Genomic DNA, 6,923 nt, shown 5'->3' with positions numbered 1-6,923 from the left:
AACTAAGCACTGAGGACACAGCACTGAACGGCCTCTCTCCTCCTCCCTCTGACACTCTCCACGGGAAGCAAATACGCATATGATGCAGTCCTAGGCCGGACGGTGTTGCATCAGGTGAGTAAGGGAGGCAGGGTGTGATTGGGCACGGCCCCCCCAGGGAGCTGGACGGCGAGCAGAAACCTGAAGGAGGGGTACCGAGCCGTGACGACGAGGGCAGCGGTCGTTAATGCTGGCAGATCATTAGAAGCACCCAGCAAGATGTGAAATAAACCGGTGACTGGTGAGACCCTACCTGCTATCCCGGAATAATGACCTCCCACTCCCGGAGGTGGGGCTTGGGCGTCTGTCACGGAAGGCTGCTCAGTGATCCTAAGGCGCAGCAGAGCCGAGAGCTGCTAACATCCCGGGCAGAAGGAAGAAGGCACGCAAGAGGCCTGAGGCGGGGACCCGGCCTCTTGCGGGGAGGGAAGGCCGGCCAGGGAGGCCAGAATGGAGGGATCCCAGGTGGGGACGGGGGCGATGAGCTCAGAGAGGGAGAGAAGTTGGGGGTTTGCACCGTGCTCCAAAAAGGATGGGAAGCCATGTGGGCGGTTTAACAGCTTTATTGAGTTGCAATTCACATACCGTACGATCTACCCACTTGAAGTGTGTAATTCAATGATTTTTGGTATAGTACATTATTGATTTCTTTTTTTTTTAAATTTTTTTTTTCAACGTTTTTTATTTATTTTTGGGACAGAGAGAGACAGAGCATGAGCAGGGGAGGGGCAGAGAGAGAGGGAGACACAGAATCGGAAACAGGCTCCAGGCTCTGAGCCATCAGCCCAGAGCCCGACGCGGGGCTCGAACTCACGGACCGCGAGATCGTGACCTGGCTGAAGTCGGACGCTTAACCGACTGCGCCACCCAGGCGCCCCTGATTTCTTTAAAAAAAAGTAAAATACAACAAACGTTGCCCTTTTAACCATTTAAAACAATGTTTATTTTTGACAGAATGCACACACAGGCACAAGTGGGGGAGGGGCAGAGAGAGAGGGAGACGAGAATCTCACGCAGGCTCCGTCCCTGATGTCAGTGCAGAGCCCAGCGCGGCGCCTGATCTCACGGTTTGTGAGATCACCACCTGAGCTGAAATCCGGAGTCAGACGCCGAACTGACTGAGCCACCCGGCGCCTCCTGCCCTTTTAACCGTTTTTAAATTTACAATTGAGTGGCATTAGTCAGAGTTGTGTTTCAAACAGAGAAATGTTTTCCAGACTTCAACTTTCATACCAGGGCACATCAGGACACCATCGACATTATTATTTACTTTCTTTAATCCAAGGGAAGCAAAGATCACCCATGTACCTTCCAGCATCACTGGGGCGGGCTCACCCCCCCCCCCCCCCCCCGCCCCCATGCTGAGCCCTGAGCTGAGGTTTCCCGTGCTGTAATCTTTAGGTCTTCTGATCACTCCATGGGGCAGGATGGGGAATGCGACTTGCCCATAGTCACATAGCAGGTCAGTGCCAGAGCCAGGGTTCAAACTGGACCACCTGCTTCCCGAATGAGCACCGTGACCCATCGAATGAAACTGCCCCAGTGTCTGGGGCACCATGGTCAGTTTACAAAATGCCTTCTGGGCCCCCTTTCCCTGACTCCCCTCAACTGTCCACGAGGTGGGGATTGTTCTGCTCCTAGTGCAGCTTGGGAAACTGAGACTCAAGGGTTCAGGGCGTTGGGTTGTTGTTGTATTTAACATTTATTTATTTTTGAGAGAGAGAGAGAGAGAGAGAGAGAATGGGGTCGGGGCAGAGAGAGAGGGAGACACAGAATCCGAAGCAGGCTCCAGGCTCCGAGCTGTTAACACAGAGCCTGATGTGGGGCTCGAACTCATGAACCATGAGATCATGACCTGAGCCAAAACCAAGAGTCAGACGCTTAACCGACTGAGCCACCCAGGCGCCCCTAAATGTGGTCAGGTTTTTAGTTGCAAACAACACTCTATGTAATCTGAGCAGGAAAGGAGTTTATAAAAGGGCATTATGTGATTCACAGATCTCCAGGAGGGAGGGCCAGAGAGACTGGCTAGGAGACTGCACAGCCACAAACAACGTCCAGGTTACATGGCAGGACGTTCCCGTCACTGTCACTGGGCCCAGACATTACAACTGTCACCAGTGACATGGGGTATGTCCTGTCTGCCTCCTTGCTAGATTGCATCCCGCACTTCCGAATGCACTTTGCAGAATTCCATGGCTTCGTCATCTGGATCGGGTAAACCCAGGTTGCCCTGGGTCTGAATGCAAATACCATTTGGAGGGTATTTGATTGGCTGAGTCTGCAGCTGGCTGTATCTGATTGGTTGAGTCTAGGTCACATGCTTACGTTGCAACTGCAAGGAAGGCTGGGAAGGTGAGATTCAGGTTGCTTCGGCTGCAGGCTCCTAAGGTAGGAAATTGTGCAAACAAAAGGCCTTGGGTTGACAAAAACATCGATAGCCGCCACCGCAGAATTGCCCACAGTCTCTGTCAGGTCAGTTGTCGAGAGCAGAATTCACCCAGCCAGGTAGAGCGCGAGGGTTTCATGAGCAAACCCATCTGTAGTGCGACTTGAGTCAAGCTGGTGGGGCTGGAACTACGTTTCCCAGAATCCCTTTCCTTGAAGGGTGCGGAGCTGGAATTGACCAAAAGAGGAACTTGGGTGAGCTTTTGAAGGCGGAAGGGGAGCAGCCGTCTCTTCTCTTGCAAGGTCGCTGTGGCTACAGGTGGTGACAGGTACAGGTGTGCCCTCGGGCTCCAGCGTGTCGCTGCTGTCCTCCGTGCTGCGCCCAGGTCTTGTTTCTGACACCTGGCCCACCCCGGGTGCTTGGCTGCAGAGGCCAAGCGTCCCCCCAATCGGTTTCTCTTCCGGAGCCTCTCCGCAGACTCACTTTGGTGGCCGGACATGCCTCACTGGTGACTCCAGGTGCCACTTTTCAGAATTTCACTTCCTGAACTCCTCTGACCCCTGTAGAAGGTCGAACTCCCATAATACGTTTCTTGCCCCAAACCCATGGGCCCAATCTGGCTGCTTCCCTGGTTGGATGTGACACATGAGTGTCTGCAGGATTGCAGGGAGGACTGAGGCTGCCGCGCTGAGGGACTGGCCACGGGGTGGGCGGTGAGGAGCCGGGCTGCTCCTCCCGCAGGATCAGGAAGCATCGCTGTCCATCTGGTAGCAGCTGCCCAGCTCCTGGGTCCTGCCCGGCACCAGCTTTGCTCTGGCCTCCACCTGCAGGCTGGATGCCCTGGGTGCAGCCTCCCTTCTCTCCCACTTACACACTTACGCAGTACCAAATACACGTCTCTTGTGAACGCAACTGATCTGTGGACCCTTCGGTGCTCCAGACCCCTGGCTGTAAGGGAGCCTGCAGAAGTTTTCAACTTTCCAGCCTCTCGATTCGGGAAGGTTCAGCAGAAGGAGGAGCCATGGTTGAACCTGAACAAGTCATTTCTCACCCAGAGTCACGGCCTGGGATCAAACCCTTGGCTTTGCCATCTGGCCCAGGGCTCTCGTCGGGGAGTGATATTAATGGAAAACCATTGCCTCCCTGGCCCGGTCTTAGGCCAGGTCAGCTGGGTTCTAGACAGCTTGTACAACTGAGTACCGACATCCCTTCGCTTTGCAGAAGGGAATTTCCTTTACGTGTCCTCTTTTGATAGAAAAGCACCTCTTCACTATGGAAAAAAAACAGCTGCCATGTGTGATGGTAAATGGTGTGGTGGGGAGCAACAGGGTGTGGTGGGGACTGTGGTAAACAGCGAGCCTGGCGAGGAGCCACAGTGAAAAGGGGAAGCTGCGGGGTGGCTCCGGCTGACCACGTGTGCACGCAGGCTCAGGATTGGCATAATCCTCCGCTGTTTCTGGAGAGAAGTAGATCTTGAATTAAATCTCTCAAGTTTTAAAAGTGAGCCACCAGTGGGCAGCCTCGACCCAAGAACACTAATTTAGCAGTCAAAGATGCTGGGTTGGGGTCCAAGCTCTGCCACATTCCAGCTGCAAGGTCAGGGGCAAGCCACAACACCTCTCTGGGCCTCAGTTTCCCCCTCTGTAAAACGGGGCTTACAAAGACGGCAGTTAATTGGATGATGAGCTTTCGTTTGCCAAACCTTGTTCTAAACTAGTCTTTTGCAAACAATGGGTTGTGAGCGAAATTGATCTAGTGCATCGTGACCTGCATCATTTAAGGGCGAAATAGAACAGGATGGAATGTAACAGGATGGGTGGGCATCGCTTTGTGAAACCTATTTTAGACACACACGATACATACACATTCGTATTCACACACACGTACACATCCATACACGGTCCTCTGTCTGATGGAACATGGACTTCTCACTGTGGAACGCAGTCAGAAAAGTCCGAGAGCCAGTGTTCCAAGTGCTGGTCGTGTCTGTGTGCATCTGGTGCTGTCGATGACCCGTGAGGTGGGTTCTACTGTCACCCCCGTTTTGCAGCTCAAGAGGGAGGTCCAGAGGGTGAAGTTCCCGCAGATAGTAACAGGAAGAACTGGGATTTAACCCAGTGTCCACGGCCTGATCACCACACGATCCTTCGTCTCCAGACAGGGCCACGGGCGGTGGTGAGACTGGCACGAGCTAATGCAGGTCGAGGGCTTGCTTAGCCCAGTGCCTGGGACAGAGCAGGTGCTTAATAGATGTCAGAAGCCGGGCTTGCGTTTGCAGCTTCTCATTCAACCACGCCCGGTGGCCGGCAGGATCCGAGGGCCACGGCCAAAGAGGCCAGGGACTCTGCCAACTCGGCTACCCATGGAGTAGGGGGTGGGGTCTGCAAGGGCACCTCACCCACAGCCAGGGCTTACCAAGTACTTCATCTGGGGCCAAATACTCCCTGCTGGATTTTACAGTCCGTATCTGGCTGTATTTGGCTTAGCACTGCCCTTGAATGGACTTCAGGATATAAAAAGAAATCCGGGCATTTTTTCCCAAACAGCTTTAACTCTGATCACACGCACATTGTTAAACACGGGAACAGCTTGTTCTTGCCCTTTGCAGGGCTGTGGCTGCCGTCGTGTCCCTTTGCCTTTTCGCGTAGACACAGCTGTCTGCTGGGATCCCCATCGTGGCCACGGCAGGTCAATGCATCAAGTCTTAGGCCTGGACGCAATGTCAACGGCGCTGCCATTTCGTCGAAGCCATCGCTGAAGCACGGGCACGGCCTGATGGCAGTGCTTTCTGAATCTTTTCAAGGGCAGCCCTGCATTTTCAGGCCTTTTAATGAAGTGGCACCTGCTGGCTCCGGCCAGCTGTGGGGTCGCACTGCCCTCTGGTGGTCACCGGCAGGCATAGCTTCACCAGCGCTGAGCTGGCATCGACCGGGGCTGAAAGCGCCGTGGGGAGACTGGTCAGGAATCGGGACAGCGGTGGAATGTGGGTAGAGGCCGGGAAGGGCGCGAGGGAGCCTTCTGGGGACCTGGAAACCACTTCCGTCTTGTCTGAGTGGTGGTTACCCGGTGTGATCCTAGGTAACAATACATCAAGACGCACGCTTGAGTTTTGTGCGGGAAACTGTGTGTGTAGGTTATACAATGAAATTTAAACGTCTCCTTTAAGTTTATGAGGAACCCCAGTTGTTTTTGACAGGACACCCTACCTCCATCCTTCTCCCTCCAAACCATCCGTGCCCCCCCCCTCCCCCGCCCCCAGTAGCCAGGGTGACTTTTTAAAAATGTAAATCAGATCAGGCCACTCTCCTGATTAGAACTCTCGGGTGTGTTCTCATCGGATTGAGAATCAAATGCCAACTCCAGTAAAACTCCAAATTCAGAAGCAAAAGGATCCAACCACACCCGCCGGGGCCTTACCTTCCCACCCCATGACCTTCGTCCTCAGCTCCAGTCTTTCCGGGTTCCCCTTGTTTCCCTCCAGGTCCGAGGCTTTGCTTGCCCGCAAGCTGTGTACTTCCTGTGTCTCCCCCTGGAGTGCTTTCCCTGGATTTTCTCACCATCCAGGACTGAGCTCCAGGGCCACCTGCTCGGATGTGGCCACAGCACCCCCCACACCTTTCTGGTTACTCTGCTGCATCACCCCAAGGCTTCCTTCTGGACTCCAGCAAGCGTCTGAAGAGGAGAGAAACCCCCATCGCTGACCCTGCAACCCCACCCCGGGTATTCTGAAAGTCACAGAAAGTCTCAACCCACAGAAAGACCCTCAGTGTTTACCCCTTGGACAAGAGGCTGCTTTTTGGACCCTAAATGTTTCACTGCACAGATCCTGTGATCTCTTTCTTTTTTATTTTATTGTTTTAATGTTTATTTACTCCTGAAGGACAGAGAGAGAGAGAGAGAGAGAGAGAGAAAATATGTGAGTGGGGGAGGGGCAGAGATAGAGGGAGACACAGAATTTGAAGCAGGCTCCAGGCTCTGAGCTGGCAGCCCAGAGCCCGATGAGGGGCTCGAACTCATGAACCGTGAGACTATGACCTGGGCCAAAATCAGACGCTTAACTGACTGAGCCACCCAGGCGCGCCCCGATCTTTAAGACAGTCTTACAGTAACTGATTGACAGCATGAAATATATAAATAAGGCACTCTGCCCCTTACCCGTATGTCTGATAGTCCCTACGGGTCGCTTTTTATTAATTTCTTATATCTTCTTCCCAAGTTTCTTTCCGCCAATATGATCATGCAGGTTTTACTTTTTCCTCATTTTTACGCAAAGTGCCACGTGCCATTCTGAAACTGGCCCTTCATACTTCTATGTTCACGAGATCTTCCCAAATGGATCCATAGGAATATTCTTGTTCTTTTTCGTGGTTGCACGGTACTCCATTATGTGGCCATATTGTAATCTAACCCCGTTCACCACTGATGGGTATTTGGGTTGTTTTCATTCTTTGCTATTCCCAACAGTGTTGTAGAAAATAAGTCTGTATGGAGTTTT

The sequence above is a fragment of the Puma concolor genome, chromosome A3 (genome assembly GCF_028749965.1).
Source record: "Puma concolor isolate L17-30 chromosome A3, mPumCon1.1.hap2, whole genome shotgun sequence".
NCBI classification, from domain to species: Eukaryota; Metazoa; Chordata; class Mammalia; order Carnivora; family Felidae; genus Puma; species Puma concolor.
Note: the sequence above shows the minus strand (reverse complement) of the source record.